Source organism: Lynx canadensis, chromosome B1 (genome assembly GCF_007474595.2).
Source record: "Lynx canadensis isolate LIC74 chromosome B1, mLynCan4.pri.v2, whole genome shotgun sequence".
Taxonomy (NCBI): domain Eukaryota; kingdom Metazoa; phylum Chordata; class Mammalia; order Carnivora; family Felidae; genus Lynx; species Lynx canadensis.
In genome coordinates, this window is record NC_044306.2 from 197,889,358 (window position 1) to 197,916,029 (window position 26,672).

The window sequence follows — 26,672 nt, forward strand, 5'->3', positions numbered from 1 at the left end:
GCTTCTTAGAAAAGCCTTGCCAGTTGGGTTAGTTGTGTCCTATGGTCTCATCAAAGCCTCTTCTCAAGAAGCACCCACCCACACAAAAACACATGTATTAGAGTGTTCTGAAGTAGCTTATTTCCAGATTGTCCTTACTAGCCTTCATCTTTTGAGGGAGAAACCTTGTTTTTTCAATTCTGTATCTCTAAGTTCTTCACAGAATAGGTTTTCATTAAATATATGATGGGTGAATGAATGAATGACGAGTATCTAAGTCAGGATAAGAAAGCTCTAGAAGGGAGTTTTGTCCTTCCCCCTTGGTGGCTGTGGGGGCATACATGTGGCTTCTGGATGCCAGGACATGGAACTCTGAGAAGGGGAAGTAGGGAAAGAGTCCCCTTCTGGGGTGAGAAAAACTCTGGCCAGACGAGACAGAGGACCTGCCGTATGGCTGGCCCCTTACACATGTCTAAATCTTACCCTTTACGGCACTTCAGACCACACAGCAGGCTTGTGCATGCTCTCTCACTTAGATATCATAGCAATTTGTGAGACAGGCCAGGGAGACTTTAGCTTCCTATGTACCAAGGAGGAAACTGAAACAGATACATTTCCCAGGGTCACATAAGCTAATGAGAGACAGACTTGGGATAAGACCACAGTTAGATGGCCTGGTGCTCAGCTCTTCTTACCACAAGAGTCTTGCCACTTCTTGACTTCTTGACTTCTTGGAATTGGTTTCTGAAATAAGGGCTTAGGCTTCTGGCTGAGAACAATTCAATAGACATTTCGTGAAGAGTCAGCATGCATGACTTTATAGACCGGTTTTCCTGGGAACAGCGTGCCTTTGGAAGACAGTAACCTGAGCGTAACCCATGCAAGCTGAGCATGAAATCTCCAAGACCAAGAAGGAAAATTTTAGAGCGGCGCCTTCAGACAGGAGGTGAAAAATGCCTCCATGAAATTTTAGTCATGGGCCTGGTTACTAATTGGCTGGTAGCTGATTCCCCGTGTCTCATTATTCTCATCTGCATAATGAAAATAATAATTCTGACCTCACGACAATCCATCGTAATACTGACATGAAGCCTACCCCAAAGGTTTGCCATGGACATACAGAAGGTCATTCATCTGGTTTTAATCACAGTCAGTTCTGGAGTCCAGGCTTAATATTAAAATTAAGTCCAAATCATCCTCCACAATCCTTCAGTAAGGTGTTACGTTGAAGGACTAAGAATTTCTCATTCAATGAGCACATTCTGCTTTTTCTCCAGTATATGGACAGGACAGATTGCTTTTCTTCCTTCCTTGAGCACCGAACACATGGCTGACTTGCTTCTACAGAACGTGTGGTGAGAAAAATATGAATATTAAATATAAGATTCAGACTCCAACAGCACATCCCTATCTCCAATGTCACACGCGATCATGGAAATATTCGGGGGAGCAGAGAAATGGGGGTAGAATCACCTGTTCCCTGTTTATTGTGACTCCATCTCCCTCCTTTATTTTTTTTATCCCCCTCCTTCTTTCGTTTTCATTATTACAACATCATTGTTATTGTAACACCATTATTTGCCAGGGCGCATAGCCTGAAACATGTAAGTCAAATATATGTATTATGTAAGACCGTGGTGTTTAGAAGTTGGAGTTTTGAAAGCCCTTGCTTGTGACTGAATTTGCACACTTTGGGCTGAACCTTCCAGTCATTATTCAGAATCCTGTGACTCAGCACTTGCCACCTTTGGATCACACACACCCCAACCCCATCTCTGAGCCAAATTCCAGCTCTGTAAATGCCATCCGCGTTTCAGCTTCCCTGAGAAACTTGACTCAGTTCCTGCCCTGCCCTTGTCCCATTCTGTTGCAGACTCCCAGTGACAATTAGGGGAAAGTTGATGCAGGATCCCAGAAGGGTAGAGTTGAATCTAGGAATTGCCAAGAGGAGTCAGAGCCAAACTTGGCTCCCACCATCTCGCCAGCAGTTTCCATAATTAACTTACAACGGAAGTTAACGAAAGGGCTTGAGTGTTGAGATGGAAGGTGTGCGTGTGTTTCCCTTACATATGGTGTCTTACTAGCGAACTGAAGATAAAGAGTCAGCAAACATCTGAACTGAGTTCCTCTGGCCGTGTGAAGAGTCAGGTGATTTTCCTTTTCCTTCTATCAAAGGTAGGTATGATCAGGTTGACTTCTTCCATGTTCTTCCCCACCTTGGGCTGTTTAGAGCTTGGGTGGGTGGAGTGGGAGTGGGGGGCATACTAATCAGAGCCCGGACCTAGAGAGGCACCAGGCTCTGCTCAGAAGCCACCGCTAAGAGGAGGTCTCTCCAGAGCCTGATCTCCCTCCATGCCCTCTCCGCAGGATCCCTATCCCCTGCTTCTCTTATTCTGGTTCTTAGAGACAGTAGCAGCAGGTTCTGAAATCTTCTTGCTTATAGTCTCAGCATACCCCAATTCATCCCCCCACCCTGCAGCCAGAGGTAGCTTTTAAATTGTAAATTTGACAAAGTAATTCACTGCCTAAACCTGGCAGCATCTACCAGTTACCCTTCAAGTCGGCATTCGCAGTCCTTAAGAAGCCTTTCAAATCGCTTGGCAAGGCAGCCCAAACAAACTCTCCCGCTTTATCTCTCCCCACACCTTCGCAGAGTGCTGCCGGATTAAATTAGGGACAGAGGGGAGGAAAAATGGCACACAGAATATCTACAAAACAATGTTCTTCACATTCTCTGACTCTGTGGAAGTAGTGTATAATCTGTTTGACTCGTTGCCCCTCCGACCCAGTCCCATGAAATAAGAAAACCTTCAATGTTTGATTTCGCACTGGGTCATCTACCTGAGGAAAGACAGTAAGGGGATTTTCTCCCCATCTTATGAAGCTCAGCCTCTGCTCAGCCTTTAGGAATCCAGCTTTTTAGAACAACTTATTTACAGACGACCCTGAAACTCCCCCTTGTCCCTGTTCTTCTGTGTCCTTCAGAAAAGACTTGTTAGGTTCAGGGAGCATGTAATGAATGTTGGGGCTTCCGTGCCTCCATATTAGTGGTGCTGAAATGAATTCTAAGTAAGATCCTGATCTGCCTCGGCCAGAAAGAGTTTTTGAAAGCATTACATGATGCCACGACAGCTCAGTTTCTCTGCAAAAGGCAGTCTACTTTCACCTTCAACTCGATTTGGCAAGCGTGCGACCAATAAAAAAAAAAGAGCGGCCCTTGAACCTCATTCCCATCCCCAAAGAGGATCAATGCCCAGGAAGTGAGAACCCCTCAGGATTGATCACTACTATGTATTGACCAGGTGGCAAAGACCACATCGGTGAGCTACTTCTGCAGACAGGCGCTCACAAATCACACTCTTGTCAGGTGAACTATAACCACGAAATAAGCGGAATGGGACATTTTCTGTCAACAGTATAATCAAGGGCTCTGGAACAAGCAGGCGACTGTCTCGAGGGTAGAGAAGGCTGAGGTGTGTGTATTGTGTGAATGCAATTCCCAAAGCCACAGTGAGCCGAGGAAGAATATGCGAGGGAATAGTGGGTTTCTAGAAGATACTATGCAATTTGTGCTCTGCATGACTACACTCAAGGTAAAGGCACAGTATATAGTTCTCACTCAATAGTTCACACAATCTCAATCTCTGTAAATGCCTTCATAAAATCGTACATATTTTAATTACTGTCTGTACTTTGCTGAATGATGTAGAAGTAATATTTCTGGTCCAGATTCTGAACACAATAGTGGTCACACCAGACAGACAGCAGCACAGTTACCTTCCCACATAAAGTGAATTAATATTGTGCATTTCATTCATTCAATCTGCCCAATGTGTACGAAATTCATACTATTTGATGAGCACATTCCTAAATGTTGAGGAGATACTGCTAAACAAATCAGAAAATAAACAAATTGATGTCATAAAGGGGCTGACAGATAATTATGAGGGAATGATGATATAAGGGAACAAGATAATTTTAGATTGTGGTAAGTACTGTAATGAAAATGAAGCAGAGTCTATGGAAGAAAGTGGTGACAGCTCATTTAGATAGTAGGATCGGGAAGGAACAGTATTTGAAAATAGCACAGCATGAGTCACCGAGTGAAGCTGATGGTGTGGACACCAAGGCCAAGAGGGCCTGAGACAGCCCCAACCAACTCTCTCCAGCCCCAATGAACAACAGTCACTGGTATTTCCTCAGGAAGGTACAAAAGATAGTTAAGAGCATAGAGCCGGGTGTCTTAGGGAAAATACGGTAATGGGAACTAACATCTCTATAGCACAAGAGAGATTCCAAAGGAAGTCTACAGGTATTTCGTCAGCTTTGCTTCCTACCAGTAATGTCAGTGAATGAAGAGTGAATGAATGTCAGTGCTAGAACACCCAAACATGGCCTTGCTATGTGTCCTGGGCTTCCTCACAAGATGGTACCTACATTCCAAGAGCAGCCATCCCAAAAGCAGGGAGTGGAAGTGGCCAATTTCTTACAGCCTGGACCTAAAACTGGCAAAGTGTCCCTGTTCCTGTAATCTATCAGAAGGGCAGTCACAGAGCCTAGTGCAAGAGAAAGAGTCAATGGGAGAAGCATCAAAGAATGGCAAGGTCTTTTTAAAACACCTATGCATTCTGGCACCCAGCCTCAATTGTGGAAATCACTCTTAAACTTAAAATACTTTTGCTCGCTCCCAAGATCCCGCAAAAATCTTATCACATCATGGAATTAGGCTCAGCCTCAAGGCCCAAATCTATCTTTCCAATTCAGTAGGCTCCTTGAGAGTGGCACCTTAAATACAGATCCTTGGTTTCTGGATTCGTTCAGTCTAAATACTTTTTTTTTTTTTTTAACCTATCGAGCCACCCAGGCACCCAAGGTCACATTACTTTTATGAATTACAGAATTTCCCCCCCAAACTTTATTGAGGACTAATTGACAAATATAATTAATTGTATACATTTAGAGTTTACAATATGATGATTTATATGTGTGTGTGTGTGTATATATATATGTATGATGATGTGTATATATATATGATATATATAAGATGTATATATATCATATATATAAGATGTATATATGTGATGTATATATATGTATGATGATATATATGTATATATATATGTATGATGATATATATGTATTATGATGATTTATATATATACACATATATGTATATATATATATAATGTGTATATATATTGTATATACATATACATATATTGTTTATATATACATATATATATGTACATATATACATATATAATACATATATATACATGAATATATACATATATATACATATATATTATATATTGTATATACATATATGTTTATATATATTGTATATACATATACATATATTGTATATACATATACATATATGTTTATATATATTGTGTATACATATACATATATTGTATATACATATATTGTCTATACATATACATATATATGTGTATATATATGTATATATGTATATATGTTTATATATATATTTATATATGTATATATATCATAATTATGTATATATATAAATCATCATAATACATATATGTATATGTATATACATATATATATACACAGCCATTGAGAGTGGTTATGAAGACCAAGATAATTAACACACCATCACCTCACACAGATAAGTAATTTTTTTTTCTGGTGAGAATGCTTAAGGCCTACTCTCAGCAACTTTCAAGTATATAACATTCTTAACTACATTATTGTAGATGACATATGATCTATTAACTGCAATGTTATTAACTATGGTCATCATGCTGTACACTATACATTATATTTTATAAGAAATGTTTTTAATTCCACTGAAGGTGTGGAAACAAAATACGTTTAAGTTTTACAACCTAAAGACTTTTAAACGAGAGACAACTTATCTGACCCCACGCCCACTCAACACACAATGGCAAAGCCGTTCCAGAATAACGTCTACTCATGCTCCTTTAGAACAAGAAGGAAGACAAGAGTACACGTGGACGTCACCCGTCCATAGCAACTCTGAAATCCAGTTAGGCACATACTCCCAGATTCTTGTTCCTAGACCCTGCGTTCCCTCCAGTGGCTTCTCCATGTCTTGGACTGGGTGAGCCTCCAGCCTCATGGTGAAGGACATTAGCTTCTCCAGGTGTCCTATATTGTTGAGGTTGGAGTGATAGATGTGGGTCCCAGTTTGTCCTCATTGTCCTCAATTTTACTTCTAGCTTTTTTCCTGACTGCAGGCCTAGCTAACCTTCAGTGACGTTTGGTCTATTGCCAGATGCTGAGGTCAGAGCCTTCCTTAGGCTTCTTCACGAGCTCCCGCAGTTACCTATGGCTTATCTCTATAAGAAATTCTTTTAGTTATCTTCCATATTACTCATAGTGGGCCTGCTTTCTTGATAAAAGCCAAATGAATAAGCTCATTATCATACTTAAAATACATAATAATATGCATGACCATGTCAAGATGTGTAAAAATGTAACTAGGGCACATGTAAAGTTTTTACAGAAGTGACATTTTACCTGGGTCTTTTACTTAATAGAGATTTTTTTTTTTCACAACACAGAACAGATGGTAATGACACTGAAGGTTGAACAAATAGTGTTGATTCCACTGATTTTAAAGTGACTAGTTTTGAACAAATCACTCCTATTGACAGTAGCTGGTACCTTCTTAAATCACGTACATTGACAACCACTAGGCTTCCTCTGTTTACCTTGTTCATGAACTTCCCATCTGGTTGAGAAGGCTTTGGAATTCATGACACCTCACAGCCTCTCCTTCTGATTTTTTTCAGCGGTCTATAAGAAAAGCTGTTGTTTATTCCCAGCCATGGCAAGGTCAGGATGGAGAATCTTAATAAACTCTTTGTTACTCCTGAGTTGGCTCATTGTGGCGCTACTTGATTATTCTATTTGTAGTGCATTCCCAGAACTTCAGGCACGCCCATGAACAAATGTGTGTATCTTTAAAAAGCATTTTCTCAAAGGGAACATCAATCATTTCTCAAGCCAAATATAGTCTTGCTGTTATGGGAAGAGTTATATCTGAAATTGCAGTCCCTGAGTTTTAGATTCCATTATGTCACAACTAAACTGTCGGACTCTGAGCATCTCATACAATTTCCATGAGACTCAATTTCTACAAACATAAAACAGGTACGGATGTCCCCCTTTACCCATGGGAGATAGATACATTCCAGGACCCCAGTGGACACCTGAAACCATGGATAATACCAAACCTTATATATATGGTGGGTTTTTTTTTCCTATATATGAATACCTATGATAAAGTTTAATTTATAAATTACACACAGTAAGAGATTACCAATAATGATGACTAATAAAATAGAATAATTAGAACAATATACTGTAATAAAAGCTCTATAAATATGGTCTCTCTCTCTCTCAAAATACCTTATTATACTATCCTCACTCTTCTTATGATTACGATGTGAGATGATAAGATGCCTACGTGTGAGATGAAAGGAGGTTAGTGACGAAGGTATTGTCACATAGCATTAGGCTACTGTTGACCTTCTCATGGCATTTCAGAAAGAGTATTATCTGCTTCCAGACCACAGTTGACCAGGGGTAGCCGAAACCATGGAAAGTGAAATCATGAATAAAGAAGGACTACTGTAATGCGATCTTTAAGATGTGTTGTTAGGGTTGTTGGTGGGGTCGGTTGAATGATCAACCCAATTTACCATTTGGTTTTGTGCCAGCCTTGGTTTATACCCATTAATGTTAGGAAGTAAGAAGAGAACATTCTAGAGATCTAGAATGCCATTCTTTGATCTCAGATTTTATTGTTGTGCAGTGTTTTCGAGGGTTAGAAAGAATATATCTAACACAGTTCAAGTAGTGTGTGGTATGTGATAGGTGCACCTTCTTGAAGATCCCATCGATGTGATGTAAGGTTAGGAGATGCTGTTAAGATGGTGGAGGTAGTTAGCCCAGGGGACCCAGGGATACTGATATCCTGCCTTGGTCAGCCACTTCTCTCTGCAGGCCATCAGGGAGAATAAGAGGGCAAATAAAAGGCAGGGTCACACTTTACTAGTAGCTGGGTCTTTGTCTCAAGCAGCAGGTAGATTCAAGGGAGCTTAGATAAACCATGTAGAGACTCAGTCTTGTCTAGTTTAAGACTAGGGTAACTTCAGAGCACCTGGGTGGCTCAGTTTGTTGGGCGGTGGACTTTGGCGCAGGTCATGATCTTGACTCTTGTGAGTACGAGCCCCATGTTGGTCTCTGTGCTGACAGCTCAGAGCCTGGAGCCAGTTTTGGATTCTGTGTTTCCCTCTCTCTCTGCCGCTGCCCCCTTCACGCTTCATCTCTCTCTCTCTCTCTCTCTCTCTCTCTCTCTCTCTCCAAAAAAAAAAAAAAAAAGACTAGAGTAGCTTCCTCCCCACTAAGCTCAATCTTACATCTTTGAACTCACCCTTCACACAATGTTTCACTGACTAGAGATGTGAAGAAAAAAATAAAACACACAAAAAAACAAAAAAACAATGAATATAGGGGAGCCTGGGTGGCTCAGTCGGTTAAGCGTCCGACTTCAGCTCAGGTCATGATCTGGCAGTTCACGAGTTCGGGCCCAGCGTCGGGCTCTGTGCTGACTGACAGCTCAGAGCCTGGAGCCTGCTTCAGATTCTGTGTCTGCCTCTCTCTCTGCCCCTCCCCTTCTTGTGCTTTGTCTCTCTCTCTCTCTCCCTCAAAAGTAAATAAAAACATTAAAAAAAATTAAAAGAGAAAAAAGAAAAAAATGAATGTAGAGAGGGAGATGGCATGAGAGAGGATATTTGTGGCTGTGTTGAGGTCCAGACTGGTCTATATGCCTTCCATAATCTAAGCAGAAACCCGAGTCTAGTATTTACTTAGAAGAACCGAGAATGTCTATACAGAAAGAAATACCCAACATGGTTGGAACCATTACTTCTCTGTCCACATGGAAACGAAATTTCAAAGAAACACCCTACTTAGATGTGCTTAACTTACACCTACTTTAAAGCTATATACTTAGGAAAATGATTCAGATTCAGAGGTTTTAATTTTAAGAAACCTCCCCTCACTGGGACAAAGAATTTACACACTTACCCATGACTTATCAATGATATCTTAGGAGTAGTTATATTCGGTCAGTTTCATTGATTGATTGATTGATTGATGAAACTGACTAGGGCACTTTGCTGTTGATCTCAGTTCTGATATTAGGTAACCATGTGACCTTGAACATTGCTTCTCTCTGGTACTCAATTTCCACATCCTTAAGTAGAGGAGGTGGCCCAGATCATTTCCTAAGTCCTTCTTAGGTCTGACATTCTAGTGGATGACCTGGTTATCTACATTTTCTTAAACTACTTAAGGAAAAATTAAAAGTGCTAGCTTTTACTCTTCGGGACATGATTTTGCATCCCACTTGTAAGTCAAAAAATCTCTGCCACATGAATTGAATTTATTTTAACAGACATAAAATCTTCGTGATTTAGCTAAAGCTAAAAATAGTCTCTGCGAAAAAAAAAAAAGAGTCACGTTGTATATAAATAGCAAGCCTTCAACTCTGGGGCTTGTTCGGTCAGAAAGAGCAGCTTAAACTAAAAATGCAGAGTCAAAATAAATCTATTTAACTGCTTTGGCAAGAGTCCAGCTGCACGATTTAGCTCTTGAGTCAGCTCAGAGAATGGTACTGAGACAAAGAATTGAGAACCACCCGACGTGCTGTGAAGAGGACGATGTGTCTGCTTTAATCACCACCCATTTTACAGAAGAGAAGATGAAGTCTCAGAGGAGTCAGCTCACCAGCCTGCTGTCACAGAGAGGGGGCAGTGGCTGGGATCAGACTTGACTTGACTCATTCTTTCTATTTCATTGCTTCCGCTTGTGGCCATTTGGGGTCACACAGCTTTCCGCTTATCCAACCGCTTCCATTTTACTCACTTGATCCTAGGCACACACGTGGGACTACAAGGAGGCAGATGAAGTGAGCATAGATGCTGGCCCTGATGAGTAACGAAGCAATTGACTAAAATAACAGGTTCCGTCAGGGACGTCACGCAGGGTCCTATGAAATGGATGTCAGGAGAAACACAGTCCTTGGTTTCAGGATGCCCACACTCCAGTAAGACAAGATCATAACCAATCAAATGTCACCAACGAATAGCGGACAAAGAAATACATAATATTCATTTCTTAAATATTTACCAAACGTAATGGTACTTATGTCAGGGTAGTGGTATTTTATACGAATTTTCATTGCTTTTTTGCTTTCCTAAACGTGGAAGACTTTTACAAACGATATGAAATATACAATGTAAATTTTTCAGGAAAGTGTATGACTAATTCATTCAAACGTCAGTCCATAAAACCATGCTCGATTGGTTTGTTTGAGAAATTTATTTTGGTGAATATGGTAGTTGCTTTTTATTTTTTTTATAGAATTTTCTCGAGGCAGTTTTACATTTACAGAAAAATTGAACAGAAGGTGCAGAGAGTTCTTATATACCCCTCACCACCGATACCTATTTATCAGCATTTTGCAAAATATATTTGTTATAGTTGATGAGACGATCACTTTTTGTGATGTACATTGTATGGATTTTGATAAATATATAATTACATACATCTATGATTTCAGTAGCACATATAATAGTTTTACTACCTTAAGAATTCCCTGTGTTCCACCTATCCCTCGCATTCTCCCCCCAACCCATTTGCTCAAAAGACAATCCTTTGTCTATAAAATTGCCTTTGCTCCCTTGTCAATAATCAGTTGACTATACTTGCCTGAGTCTATTTTCTCTCTATCCTATCCTGTTTCATTGATCTATAAGCCAATAACACATTGTTTTGATCACTGTAGCTTTATAGAAGTCTTGACGTTGGGTTGTGTGTCTTCTGACTTTGTCTTTCTCCTTCAGTATAGGATTGGCTCTTCTGGGTCTCTTGTCCCTTCATATAAACATTAGAATCAGTTTGTTGATATCCAAAAAATAAGTTGACCTATAGATCAAATTGGGAAAACCAGACATCCTGACCGTATTGACTGTTCCTATCCAGGTACACGGAAAATCTCTCCATTTATTTAGATCTTCTTTGACGTGATTCATTTTCAGTTCTAAAGATGATCGTTGCCTCCATGGATTGCATTTTATATTTTCAGTACATATACACATACACGTGATTCCAGTGATTATTAAAAAGCAAAAGTAAAAACACAACAAGGAAATAAGTGCTACTAACAGAGGTGTATGTAAAAAGCCACAGGGGTATCACATCAGACAAGATTAATTCTATGAGGAGTTGATGGAGGGGACACTAGCTTCACCAAGATGACAATGGATGAGAAATTCATCAACTAGAGACGTAATGGACCGCCTTTCTCCACCAGGCATGTGCATGTGTGTGTTCAGGATAGGAGGCTGGTTAAAAGGCATTGTGGAGACACAAAACTACTTGGGGTGGAGGTTGGGGGTTATAGAACAGAGATATCACTTCTGTTGAAAAGATTTGGATAATCTAAAGAGAGGAAAGTCTCCAGCAGTGGGAATACAGGGTGCTCCGGCAGAGTTAATGAAGTGTCGGATTTGTTTAAGGACCGATAAGAAGATCCATTTGCTGTTGTCTAAGAGGACAATAGTAGGTAAGGTGAAAAAGTCTGAGAGAACACCTGCTGCTTTTGCAAGTAGTAGCTGTGTTCCTGGCACATTCTTGCATCGTTGTCTTTCTAAAAATATCTCAAGAGGGCAAACTCTAAGAGGGTTCAATCATTTATTTATCCATCCAACAACCATGTGAACTACATTCTACTCTAGGTGCTATTCTACATGCTGGGACATTACAGGGATGAACCAGGCAGTAGGAGCCCCTCCGCCAAGGGGCATTGTTCTGCTCCCCCTTGTCAGCCTTCTGCCTCGAGTCACCTGATCACACGCTGTAAACACTTGTGTCCTATTATTGGTCTCAATGAGAAGTTCAGATTTCCTACTTTAAGAAAAAAAAAAGTTAACATTTATTCATTTTTGAGAGACAGAGTGTGAGTGGGGGAGGGGCAGAGAGAGAGAGGGAGACACAGAATCAGAAGCAGACTCCAGGCTCTGAGCTGTCAGCACAGAGCCCAATGCGGGGCTTGAACTTGTGAACTGGGAGATCATGACCTGAGCTGAAGTCGGAGGCTTAACCAGCTGAGCCACCCAGCACCTCCAGATTTCCCTCTCTTGTTTACTGACCTAAACATTTATTTAGCCCATCACCAATCTCTGTCCACTCCTTCGCCACTCAGCTCTTAATTCAATCTCCTGGTTCAAGAACTTCTGAAACAGTCTTTTCCATCATTTGTGCCATGAAATGCAAAGCTTTGAGGTTCCTGATCTTCTGCCAGAGTGGGGAATCTGAGTCAGGATGTGACATCTGTGTCCCACAAATGCCACTGAGGTATTCACCTGTGGCTTTCTGCTGGTGTTGAAGGTTAAAAATACTTCCTTTTTAGAAGAGGATGGGATAAGGTGTCTGTCTGGACAAGAGTGGGGCTATTCTGCAATTGATCGCCTGGGGGAAAGGAGTGTTTTTCGGATTGGAAATAGAAACTGCTGGAGAGGCCTACTCCTTGCTTTACGACCCTCACCATCACACAGAAGGAATAATCACCTAAAGATATAACTATTGTTATCCCTCACAGAGGCTCAAAGGCGTCAACTAATTGCCCCAGGGTTACAGAGTTCTTTATTGAAGAGCTGAGTTTCAAACTTAGGTCTGTCCTCTATGGTGGCAAGCTTTTTGTCTATCTGTCTTTCCCAAACTGACAGGATATCCAGAACAGAGGTTTTAGTTGAGTTTGTAAAACAACAATTATAACAGATTTTATTGGTGTCCTGCCCACCTCCTCCTGGAACTTATCATTCCAGAAACTGCCAACAGCCTCCTGCTACAGACGTCTAGAACTCTCTGCCTGTGGGATTTTTATGGACCTCTACTGTAGATCAACAGTACTGAGAGGTATGTCCCTAACAGTGGCTCTCCACCATTGACCTGTGGAAATGGAAGCATGAGAAGTCCAACCTCCTCTACCCTGGGCAGGATGACTCAGGGGCACGTTCTACACTGTGTTCCAAGGTTCCTGACAAGGCTGAGTGCTTGTCCACAGGTGTAACCTGCTGGAGAATACACCTTTCATTTATTTCCTTCCCTGCCTTGTCTCAGTCGGTTAAGCGGCAGACTTCGGCTCAGGGCACGATCTCACAGCCCGTGAGTTCGAGCCCCACGTCGGGCTCTGTGCTGACAGCTCAGAGCCTGGAGCCTGTTTCGGATTCTGGGTCTCCCTCTCTCTGACCCTCCCCCGTTGATGCTCTGTCTCTCTCTGTCTCAAAAACAAATCAACGTTAAAAAAAATTAAAACAAATAAATAAATAACAAGATCTCTGTGTCCAGGTTGGGGGTTAAAGGTAGGGACTTAACTTTCAAGGGCAGCAACTTGAATACAGGCCCTGAATCTAGTCAGCCTCATGGAGGCAAGTGGTGATAATATTAGAACTTGTATTAGAACTTGTCCCCATGAAAGAGTGATCGAAGAAACATAAGTACTTCCCATCTCAGACAGAATTAATTGAATAATTGTGGGACAAGTGAGCCAGGAGATGGAGAGAATCCAAGGGATGATTAACGAGCAGCAGTGGAGTGAGTTGAGGTAGGTCGGAAAATACAGAGGCACTGGTGTTAATTGTCTCTGATAATTCACAGTATCTATTCTAGAAGACACCTAATTTGAAGCTACTGAGCATGGGTGTCAAACCTCAGGAACGAATTTTAATCCTGATTGTGAGCAATCAGAAGATATTTCTTAACCACCCTTCACCTGAAGTTCCAGGCTATAAAATGCTGATCTTAGTATGTGACCTATCTGTTGTAGTGATTAAAATGAGATATTGGTCATCCTGATTAAACAGGGGCCAAAAGAGTGCCTGGTGGCTCAGTCAGTTAAGCGTCTGACTCTTGGTTTTGGCTCAGGTCACGATCTCATGGTTTGTGAGTTCGAGCACCGCGTTGGGGTCTGCACTGACAGCATAGAGCCTGATTGGGATTTCTTTCTCCCTTTCTCTCTGCCCCTCCCCAGCTTGCTCTTTCTCTGTCTCTCGAAAAATAAATTAATAAACACTAAAAATTTTTAAATGGACCAAAGACCATACCAGACACTTCACCAAAGGGGGAAAAATGTGTACGGGTGTGTGCATGTGCGTGCATGTGTGTGTATGTGTGTCAATATATATATATAATGTATAGAGATAGAGATAGAGATATAGGTATATATTTGAGATATATATATATATATATATATATATATATATATATATCTCAAATAAGCATGTAAAAAGAAAAAGATGTTCCACATTCTCTATCATCAGAAAAATGCAAGTGAAAACAACAGGGAGGTACCATTCACCACACATCTATTAGAATGCCCCAAATCTAGAGCACTGACAACACCAAATGCTGTTGAGAACTGGAGCAACAGGAATTCTCATACACTGCTGGTGGGGATGCAAAAGGGTACAGCCATTCTGGAAGATACTTTGGTAGTTTCCTACAACACTAAACAGTATGTTTGGCTTTATAGGAAGCTGCCAAACAATCAGTTGTGCTCCCTGGTGCATACTCAAAGGAGCTGAAAACTCATGTTACACAAAAACCTGCACACAGATGTTTATAGAAGCTTTATTCATCGTTACCCAAACTTGGAAGCAACCACGATGTCCTTCAGTGGGCGAATGGGTAAACTGTGGTCCATCCAGACAATGGACTGTTATTCAGAAATAAAGAGAAGTGAGCTGTAAAATAATGAAAAGACGTGGAGGAACCTTAAGTGCACATTACTAAGTGAAAGAAGCCAATCTGAGAAGGTTCTGGAGTGTATAATTCCATCTCTATGGTGGTTTGGAACAGGCAAAACTATGGAGACAAAAAAAGATCACTGGATGCCAACGGTGGGAGTGGAGAGATGAATAGGCAGAGCACAGAAGATTTGTAAGGCAGGGAAAATCCTCTGCATGATGTTATAATGAGGAATACATGTCATTAGACATTTGTCAAAAAAAAACCCATAGAATGTAACGCCACCAAGAGTGGACCCCGATGGAAACTATGGACGCTGGGTGATGATCGTCAATGTTGGCCCATCCTTGGCAATGAACGTGCCACTCTGGTGAGAGATGTTGATAAAGGCGGAGGCTCTGGGCATGCAGGGACACAGCATATACGAGAAATCTCTACACCTTCCTCTCAATGCATTGCCAACCTAAAACTGCTCTTAAAAATGAAGTTAAAAAAATCCCCCCCAAATAAGATGTCTATCAAATTCATGGAACAATGTAGATAATAAACAGCGGTTCCCTCATCATCATACACAGTAACCATTCTACTAGAAGAAAATAAAAGACTTTTTAAGAAGTCAATTAAAAGACTCAATTTTCTGGCTTATACAGAGAATATCCTAAGTAAATGCTTTCAAAAATCCTGGAATGTGAAGGCAGTCATTGTTTCGCTCAGAATTTATTAATGCATATGGTTAACTACGTTAGACAAAACATTCTGCTCCCATCGTGCTCATCATTGTAGACAGGGTTTATTCTGGCATAAAAGCAGAAGGCTCAGTTCAGGGAAATATGTCTCATTCAAAAAAAAAATTTTTGTTTGAATAATTTGAGGAAGTACAGTGTAGCGGTGGGTGGGCACAGGGACCCAGTTTGCCTGTAGTGCCACAGATTTAAAAGAAGGAAGTTGCAAGAGGAAGAAGCCTGCCATTTGCAGATGAAGGCAGTGGAGATGCTTGAGGAGGTGCACGACGTCCTCGTCGAACACGTCTGTGCTGGGGGCATCGCTTCATCCCTCTGCACACTTGGCCCGGCCTTGCCGCCACATTTCTCCAACGAAGGCATCAGTGACATGTTTTTTTTTTTTTTTTCCCTAGCCACTTCTTTTGAGTCTGTGTCAACACCAGGTAGCTGGCAAAATCCTTCATTATGTTCCCTGATTTCAATAAGAATGAATCCAGTCCCATTCCTTAGAGCAACTACGTTCATCGCATTCTGGGAGAAATTAGGAGAAGTCAATCTTTCTATAGTTATTGCTCTGAAAATGAAGCATGAAGCTGGAAGCACTTTTTTTTTTCTGGCAGAAAATAATTTTATGAATACAACTCACAACCTAAATTACTGAAAGAATGAGGATCTATAATGAGTTTTCCAATGCAATTGTTGTTACTGAAAATATAGGGCCCCCCCTCAAAAAAAAGTAATTACAAAAATAATTGTATTGAGAAATGAAGTTGCTTCTTGCAGGTAAGGTGGTTCCTCTTTCACTGAATGCCAATCACTTGATTTGCTCTTTTGCTTGAAAGAGTCAAAAAAAAAAAAAAAAAAAAAAGTAAAAGAAAAGCTGTTCTATGGTACTTACTGTGCATGGTTCCTTTAGGAAAAGGCCTTCAGGAAGGCTCTCAATTGAAGTTCATTGAAAGTTTAATTGACGTTATTACATGACTGCTTTTGGCAAAAGAAAGACAGAGCCGTAGTGAGTACAGGCAATTTTTTTTTCTCTGCCTGTTCCTAGTTTTACCATCTTTTCTCTCTCACTCTTCATAAAAGAGTATAGAGATGTTACTTTGATAATATAGAGTAGAGTTTTGTTTGTTGCTTGCTTTAAGCAGAGAATATTAACTGGCCAAAATTCTTAAACTTCATAAAAGTATGTATATGAGTATGAAATACACGCACATATATATGTATACACACACACACGTATATATATACACACATATATGTGTGTACGTATATATATATATATACACACATATATGTGAGTATATATATACTCACATATATGTGTGTACGTATATATATACACACATATATGTGTGTATATATATACTCACATATATGTGTGTACATATACACACATATATGTGTGTGTGTGTGTGTGTATATATATATATATATATATATACATATCAGCTGCTATGGGAAATAGCACATTTTATATTCCTCAAACCAAGGCACCTGTATGTGTGTGTGTGTGTGTGTATATATATATATATATATATATATATATATATCTATCTCAGCTACTATGGGAAATAGCACATTTTGTATTCTTCAAACCACAAATCATTCTTCTAGATGGTAAATATGTTTTGATTCCTGAACTACCAGAGTATATATATTCCATGATCAGACCATGCTAAGCATTTTTTTAGTAGAATCTTTTTTATTCAGAAAAAAAAAACCCAAAAAACAAAAAAGTTTTCCAACCACGCACAGGAGGGGTACAGGGAGAGGGAGGTGTCTGTCCATCCAGCCCCAGCCCCCAGCCCATGTGGTTTTGGCAGCAACAAGGGGTGTGGGGTAATGGTCCAAAAAATAAAAATAGTGTACGTGTGTGTATGGGAAGGAGAGGGGTGCAAAAGCAGTGGGGGGTGGTGGGGGGGGAGGGGTGGACGAGGTCAGTACTGGGAACGCCGCAGGTGGGAGGCCATTTCATGACATTTCCTGTTGATCATCCCGCCGTGGACACCTTCTTTGCCCATCAGCAGGACTAGCGTCTTGGCAGTCGTGGTGACAGTGATGTTGAAGGTGGGAGCTCCGCCGGTGCTCTTGGTACGGAGATCCATGGTAAATTCCCCGTCCTGCAGCAGCGAGTCCCAGATAACAGTTACTAAGTTCCTGAACATCTATTTGTGTATGAATAATGCAATGTACCTTTGGAGAAATGTTCATGAATGGTTAATGAACAAGAAAAATATCTGTGCTAGGTAAATATATCTGTGCTGAAAGATGGGATCAGGGATCGTCTGTACACGTACAGGCTGGCATCCAGTGATAAATCAGAAATCCGTGTAAAGGAAGGGGGATGGTCCACCCATGAGGCCATCCTCTCTGCTCACTCTCCTGAGTTGGTGTGGTACACGTGACTAAAAATTAACACCTGTGTGTTTCCTTGCCCAAGCCATGACCCATTACCAAGTCTCTGGATGGAAATGCTGCTTTAAAGGAATTATTGCAGGGACAATTTGAAAGAGAGTACTCTGGTCCAAGGATTGAACGTTAGGTGTTTAATTTCTTGGAAGAAGTCACATTTTTTTAAGTCCCATTAATCCCCAGTTCAATTTCTGTCTGGCAGACTGTAGGTGCCTAAAATGTTTATACAGCTGAACTTGGAGTTAAAAATTAGAGACACATGCCTTTTTCCCTCCTTTTCCCCCCCCCTCCTCTATCACTCCAATTAGAAAGTAGGTAAGCTGATTATAAACCCAGCTCTGTAGGTTTCCACCAAACTACACCGACTCTCAGGATTCGAAATGTTCTTACTCTTGGTGTTGCAAAGCTTTCTCACGTCCATAATCTAATTTCGTATTTACAGTAACATGTTGATCTTGATATGAACAAAATTATTTTACAGATTAAATATGTGCCCAGGTAACAAACCTACCTGAGCTTCACATGTTTAATTGGTAAAGCTGATTTCAAATTGATTACGTAACTGCTCAGATGTGCTTTTCTTCTGAGTAATTGGTAAAACAAGGGTGAAATGTATTATGGATAAATTGCCTGGTGTTTAGAAGATATATATATATATATATTGGAGATGTTTTTGTTCGTTTTGTTTTCTGGGTTGTTTTTGCTTTTGTTTTCTTGTGGCAACACAATATGAAGTTTTGGTGAATTAAAAGTTACATATGCTAGAATTCCAGAACAATCTAGAAAGCGTATTCTTTAAAAATATAAACCCCGTTAAATAGGTGATGGGGATTAAGGAGGGCACTTAGGATGAGCACTAGGTGATGTATGGAAGTGTTGAATCACTGTATTGTACACCTGAAACTAGTATAATACTATATGTTAACTAACTGGAATTAAAATAAAAACTAAAAAAAAAAAAGAAAAGGCAATGTAAAAATGTATAAAACCTGTTTAGAGGCTATTATGACTATTATTAGAAAATCGGTGAAGACACTAACTCCAACTCGAAGCCTACGCCCACCTACGTGAGTGGAAGTCGGTAAACCCACAGAATCACAGTGAGATGCCATCACATAGACTTTGACCCCAACTTTCATATGCAGCAGGGGATAGGATCAGTTTCTTCACAGTCGAAGTGATACAGGAAACAAATGGTTTATGGGTAATGAGGGAGAGAGTTCCCATCAGCACTAAGCCCTGAGAGTATTCTTTCTGTAAGTGAAACCAGAGGGATTGATGATTCTTCTGTAACACCCCCACAGAAGATGTTTTGAAGAAAGCAATCTCCAAACTTTGGCAGAAAGCATGTTCGCGTGGAGCGATCGTCACAGCTTTATTATTTCCAGGACGTGTGAAATCGTGAATAAAGCAAAAATAGCAAATCGCGATTGTGATCGATTGCGAACTGGCCACAAAATCCCCCCTGTGCCTGGACGCTCTCTGCTTTGCTTTGTGACAGAGTGGAGTGGATTTCGCCACCTCTTGAAATTGAGTTGGCCACGTGGCTTGCTTTGGGCAACGGGGCAGAAGCACAGTGCATCCAAGCAGAAGCTTGAAAGCACTTGTGTTTTGGGGCTTGCCCACTAAGCTGGTCTTGGAATCCTGAAATTGCCGGATGGAAGAGCCCAAGCTACTCTGTTGGGTCAGGCGAGACCGTGTGGCGAGAACCAAGGCATCTCTGCCGCCAGCCAACCAGCTGCCAGGGATCGGAGTGAGACCATCTTAGCTCCAGACAGCAGCTCGTCTCCCAGCTAACACCCGATGCATTAGAGAGCCCAGCAGAAATCAGACCCAAAGGAACATCTCTCCAGCCCACGGTGCTGTAAGATCAAACATGGTTTTACACCTCTGGTTTTGGGGTGCTTGTAATGCAGCATCAACGGACTGACACACACTGAAAGTGCAATCCGTGAAGACTGACCCAGCAAAACACGATTGCCTAGTCCTTTAAAAAAAAAAAAAACAAAAACCATCTCAGACAAATTTCAGGCAGAATGATTGAGAAAATATTGTGTTTGAATAGAATACTCAGAAGCCATTGGTTCCCGGATATCTGCTCCCGTGCGATTTTGTGTAAAATGTCAGAAAGCACTGAATACAAACCCGCACTTGTAGTATGGACCGGATTGTCTAACTTTGCTGAGTTTCAGGGTTTTTTTTTTTTTAACCAAGAGAACAGAGTTCAAAACCTTTTTCCTTATAACGTCAATTACTCGGTACGTCATCTGACCTGTTGTAGGTGTTCAATAAGATGATAGCTCTCTCAGTTCTGGTGATCATAGTAATGCAGGCAGGAATCCTGCACCCATATCCAGAACCTTGTCCCATGAGCTGTTTGGGTCGAAGGTCACAATAAGGATACATGCCACACATTTGATTATCTGCTCTGATGGAGTTTCACAAGGACCAGCTGGGAACAGCATAGGGGCATGAAGTAAGAAATTGGGAATCATGAAGAAGCAAAACAAGGAAACAAGACTGATAATTTAATGAGGGTGAGGTGCTCATGATTAACACCAGCAATGCAGGAAAACAATGTTTTTTTTGCAACGTGTAAGATTTCCTCTATGTAGGTGTATAGATCTAAGAGGAGAGATGCTGAAAATTGGTTTATTCGAATGCATTTGTTTACATATTTTCAAAGGACTCTTGTTTTCCATTAAATTTTTCCACTAAGATTTCACACATTTGGGGGATTAATTTAATATAATAAATATTCATCAGGGTAAGAAGTGAACCACACTCATGAGTGGATAGATCCTAAAAGCTGATTTTTATTTCTACTTTTTTTAAGTTTTTTTTAAATATTTATTTTTGAAAGAGAGAAAGAGAGAGAGAGAGAGAGAGAGAGAGAGAGAGAGAGAGAATGAGCAGGGGAAGGGCAGAGAGAGAGGGAGACACAGAATCAGAAGCAGGCTCCAGTCTCTGAGACGTCAGCACAGAGCCCAACGTGGGGCTCGAATTCGTGAACTGTGAGATCATGACCTGAGCTGAAGTCAAACGCTTCACCAACTGAGCGACCCAGCCACCCCTAAAACTTATTTTTAATGAAAAAGCATTCTTTAAAAGTTATGTAAGCAAGTAAATAAATGAACCATGTATTTTCTACCACACATATATTTAAAGGTTAAAAAAAAAAACAGTCATGGGACATTTGTTTCTGATAAAATGGTGATCCAGAGATCTTTAAAAAATAAATAAAAGGTATAGTTTGCTAAGAAACAAACTTATAGGAAATTTTTTTTAAATATCTGTTTAAATGAAGAATCAAGATTGCCAGAAAATACTAGAAATCCTCTTGTATCTGAACCAGGGTGAGTCCACTGCTTGGTGAGTCAGATACACTATGTAGGGCTGCCGCACAGAGGAAACTTTATCTGCGGGAAATAAGGAGATCATGGGAGGAGTGACTTCCAAAGCCATGACTCCCAGAGCAAGGGTGTGAGTGGGTCCCTTCTATTTACAGTTGGGATGAATAGTTAGGTGAACGTAAGACCTCGCAAGTGCCTGCACCTTAAGGAAAGACCCCTGTACATACATCGGACGTTCTGTGAATGAGGCTGTGTTCCTCCTTGGGCAGAGACTTTAGTATCATAATGAGGTAAAGGTGGCTATTGATCATTCGAGACGTCACTCCATGATCTACGTGTGTATGCACGAGGCAGGGGTTTAGCTCAAACTGGTCTGCCGGTGGTCTTTTCCTCAGGCAGCCATTATTGCCGGAGGGGTCGTTTCAGTTTCCATAACGGGATGTGAGGCCTGTAGGCTCCTTTGCCTGAGTTACGAGATAAGCTGGAAAGAAGAACACAAGGAAAATGTAGGACAAAGGTCAATGGGTACCAGCAGGTGAATGGTAAAGGCAGGTCTTGGGATCAAGCTGGTGACAATCCGGCCTGGAAATAGAGTAGGATCTCGAATCTTGAGTGATGAGTTGTCAAGAAAGCCGGTAGCCACCCGGAAGTAATCGTCCAATCTCTGGTTATTGTGAGCTTCCTATTGAATATGACGTCCACAGGGACAGAGCAAGATGTTGGGCCTGCCATGGTGAACAGCTAAGACAGAATGGGTACGGAAGCCCAGGACTTGAGGGGGCCACATTCTCAGTGAACATATAGACAAGAAAAATTCCAACCTCAATATCGGTATGACTTACCTTGCAGCTGAGCAGAAGGAAAGGAAGACGATGCTTCCTGGACCTCGTGAACGGAAACTTTTCAAACTTTTGGAAGAAGATATATGATATCATTATGCCAGTAAGATCTCATAAATAAGGACTCTACTTAGTGTTTCTGAACATGACAAGTAAGAAAAAGACTGATAAATTCAGTTACAGGAAATATAAAAACTTTATTTACTTTATTAAAATAAACCATTAACAAAAATAGTAGAGTAGAAAAAAAAGACTTGGAACAGTTATTGACCACACATATAACCTTTATAAAGAATTTCTGGAACCAGTGAGAAAAACAAAACAAGTTGTCTAATAGAAAAACGGGCAAAAACACGAAGAGCTATTTTGCTAACAATTGAACACATCAGCCAAAAAAAAAAAAAAAAAAAAAAAAAAAGAGCAAAGATGATCAACCTCATTAGTAACATGAGAAAAACGAGCTAAAAATCTCAACAAGATACCATTTTACACCTCCGAAACTGGCAAGCAATTAAAAGTCTGACAACTGGAAGGTTTGATCGAGATGTGAAGCCACGTGAAACCCTGAACATGAATGGTACAGGTATAAATCGGTGCATTTGATTTGGAGTGTGATGCAGCTTTATCTGTAAAAGTGGAAGATGCAAATACACAACGACCCAGCAATTTTGCTCCCAGATAAACGTTGCTTGCTGTGTCAGAACAGATATGCGTGAGAATGCCCCCGTTCGCATTGTTTGTAATGAACTTAAACGTAGCAATTTGACTACGAGACAAAGTGTTAGGACAAAAAAGGGAATACTATATAGCAGTGAAAATGATCCATTACACCTCTATACATCGATGGGAATTAATCTCACAGACAAAAATGACGAGTGAAAAAGGCAAGCTCTTATAGAGGACATTTCAGGAGAGTATTTAAATAATATTCAAACCAACGTAAACGGCAAAGATACACTACATCAACCATGGGCAGAGAGTAACAGCTCACATTGAGCTTAGGGGTTATGCTTTCCTGGGAAGGAAAGTTTTATTTCTTAACATATATCTTGGATACACTTGTGGTATTCTCCTTTGTAAAGATTCCATATTTGTGAAATATTGCAATACCAATTTTATTAAAATGATCTTGAAAGGTGCCCAGTGGTTGTACCAAATTCATACTAGTCATTACCCTTGGGGAGGGGGAAGGAGACTGGTTTTGCAGGGAACAGGGAAAGCATTTTTCCATGTCCTTTATCAACGTTTATTTATTTTTGGGACAGAGAGAGACAGAGCATGAACAGGGGAGGGGCAGAGAGAGAGGGAGACACAGAATCAGAAACAGGCTCCAGGCTCTGAGCCATCAGCCCAGAGCCCGACGCGGGGCTCGAACTCACGGACCGCGAGATCGTGACCTGGCCGAAGTCGGACGCTTAACCGACTGCGCCACCCAGGCGCCCCTCCATGTCCTTTAAATGTAAAGACTCAGTCTTCAGCTCTGCCTCCTCTCATCCACACACCTTCTCTAGGTGGGTTTTGTTTGTTTGTTTCTTTGTTTTTAAATATTTGTTTGTTCGTTTGTTTAGTGAGAGAGAGAGAGAGAAAGAGAATCCCAAGCAGGCTATATCCCCACCTGTATCCCCTGTCTAGTGCATCATTTGATTTCCAGCCTTTATGTCCAACTGCTTCTCTATTCATCATTTTCCCTTGGGTTTCTCCTTTCTTTTTTTAATCTTTTTAAAAATATTTATTAATTTTTGAGAGAGAGAAACATATTGCGAGTTGGTGAGGAGCAGACAGAAAGGGAGACGCAGAATCCAAAGTAGGCTTCAGGCTCTAAGTTGCCAGCACAGAGCCCACGCGGGCCTTACGCAGAGCTTGAACCCACGGACCACGAGATCATGACCTGAGCCAAAGTCGGACACTTAACCGACGGAGCCACCCAGGCGCCCCAGAGATTTCTTTTTTCTTTTAAGACTTTATTTTTAAGTAGTATGTTCACCCAACATGGAGCTTGAACTCACAACCCTAAGATCAAGAGGCTCGTGCTTCACCAACTAAGCCAGCCAAGCACCCCTCTCCTTAGATTTCTCATTGGCATCTCAATTTAAAAAAAAAAATATATATATATATATATATATATATATATTTGTAATGTTTATTTATTTTTGAGAGAGAGACAGAGCCTGAGCAGGAGAGGGGCAGAGAGAGAGGGAGACACAGAATCTGAAGCAGGCTCCAGCTGTCAGCACAGAGCCCAGCTCGGGGCTCAAACCCACGAACTGTGAGATCATGACCTGAGCCAGAGTTGGACACTTACCTGACTGAGACACCCAAGCACCCCTCAGTTTTAAGACACCCATAGGAGACATGACTGTCTTCCCAAAAAGGACCTGGTAGCCAGTCTTCCCCATTTCATGGCAGGCACTGCCATCTGGTCAGTTGCTATTCCCATATTCCAGGAGTTATATCCATTTTACAGTCTGTCTCCCTCTCTGTGCTCTTAACCTGGCCCATTCTGCGTACTAAGCAAACCCTAAATCCGTCCACTTCTCAGTCTCCACTCTTACCCCTGTAAATAAACCAAGCCACCACCCTTTCCCACCTGGATAATACAGCAGCCCCTGCTTACTGTTGTGCCTCCAATATTGCCCGCCTGCAGACCATTCTTCTGAAGGTAATACAAGGGACTCTTTTAAAGATAAATCATATGATGTCACGTCATGATGAAAATCCTGCATTGACATTGAAATGTGGCAGACCATGTCACCCCCCCCCCCAATATGCCACTTGGACATAAGGTTTATTTGGAGCTAAAGGCTCTTGAACAACAACAGGTATTGAAAGGATGCTCCAAAACTCCCTTCTTCTTTCTAAAAGCAGGAGATAATCCCCCCCGTGAAAGAGGTCTTCTGGGAGCCTGGGTGGCTCAGTCAGTTGAGCATCTGACACTTGATTTCACCTCAGATCTTGATCCCAGGATCGATACTGAGTTGGGCTCCAAGCTGAAGTGGAGCATGTTTTAGATTCTCTCTCTCTCCCTGCCCCTCTGCCCTCTGCCCCTCTGCCCCTCTTCCCCATTCTCTCTCTCCCTCTCAAATTAAAAGAAAAAAGGGGTCACCTGAGTGGCTCAGTCAGTTGAGCATCTGACTCAGATCTCAGCTCATCATGATCAGGTAATGATCGGATTTGTGAGATCGAGCCCCACATTGGGCTCTGTGCTGACAGCTTGGAAACTGCTTAGGATTCTCTCTCCCTCTCTCTCTGCCCCACCCCTGCTTTAGCTCTGTCTTTGACACACACACACTCAGACACACACACACACACACACACACACACTTTCTCTTTTTCTCTCTCTTCCTTTTTCTCAAATTAAATAAACATTAAAAATTTTAACGAAGAAGAAGAAGAAGAAGGAGAAGGAGAAGAAGGAGAAGAAGGAGAAGAAGAAGAAGAAAGTGGTCTTTCCACTACCAGGGGAAAGTAACATCCTTATCACCGAGAGCTGGCAACTGGGAGAAATCTGTACAAACTAACCCTCTTAGCCACTTTTCCACCCACTAACTACACTTGTCTCAGCAACTTTGCCTTGATACATTTCCACAGTTTATTATTCTTTGTCCAGTTCGGAATATAACCATTTAACTCTAAGTGCTTCTTTGTGCCTTTATGTCTTTATAAGGGCTGCCATGACATGTAAAACTTACATTACATAAATTTGCATTTTTCTCCAATCTATTTCATGTCAACATAATTCCCAAACCCAGCCCAAAACCCTAAGAGCTACGACTGTAGGGGTCAAATTAAGCCTCCACTAGAGGATCACATTGCCCTTAGAATCATCCAAATTCTGGTTCATCAAGCTCTATAGGACCTGGCCCCTGGCCACCTCTCCACACACCTCAACCCCACAGACAGTCTCTCTCTCTCTCTGTTGTCACACGTGAAGCATACTTACCCCTTAAGTACCCCTTACCCCTGTAAGGACTAGATTTTCTTTCTCATGAGATCCATGATTATCCCATCACAGCCTTCAAGCACCCAAATCTTCTCTGGGAGATCGTTGCACTTGGGTTATCCCAGAGCACCGATTTGTGCAAATACTTATTTCTCTCCCTCTCCCTCCAGAAGGTAAAATCACACATAGCCCTCACCATGTACCTGGCTCTGTTCAAGAACTCCACGTGTGTTTACTCGCTAATTACTCAGCACAACTCTTAAAGGTAGGTACTGCGATTTTCCCCATTTTACAGATGAGGAAGCTGAGGCATGAAGAGGTGGAGTTACCTGCAGGAGAGCATACAGTTAGTAAGCACCACCCCGATGACTTGAGCATGGACAGGCTGACTCCAGGATGCACGTGATTTACCCCCCACACCCCACGGACACCGTCATGTGCAAAAAAACCCATGCTCCTTCTTGCTGTTTTGTCTGTATCCTCACCATTTAGAACAGTGTTTTGCACGCAGTGGCTACTTTTAAAAATGTTGAGTAAATGCATGAATCTATATATTTTCAAGAAAATCCACGTTCATATGGTTTGTTGTCTATACGCACACAATGTAAAA

General features: G+C 41.2%; 1 long non-coding RNA gene across 1 annotated transcript; it reads left to right on the forward strand.

Moving 5' to 3' along the window:
- The first annotated feature begins 1,866 nt into the window (after positions 1-1,866).
- On the forward strand, positions 1,867-26,672 carry LOC115512809. The gene is made up of 3 exons (XR_004343562.1): positions 1,867-2,154; positions 12,873-12,963; positions 26,358-26,672. It is a non-coding gene; the product is annotated as an uncharacterized LOC115512809 (long non-coding RNA).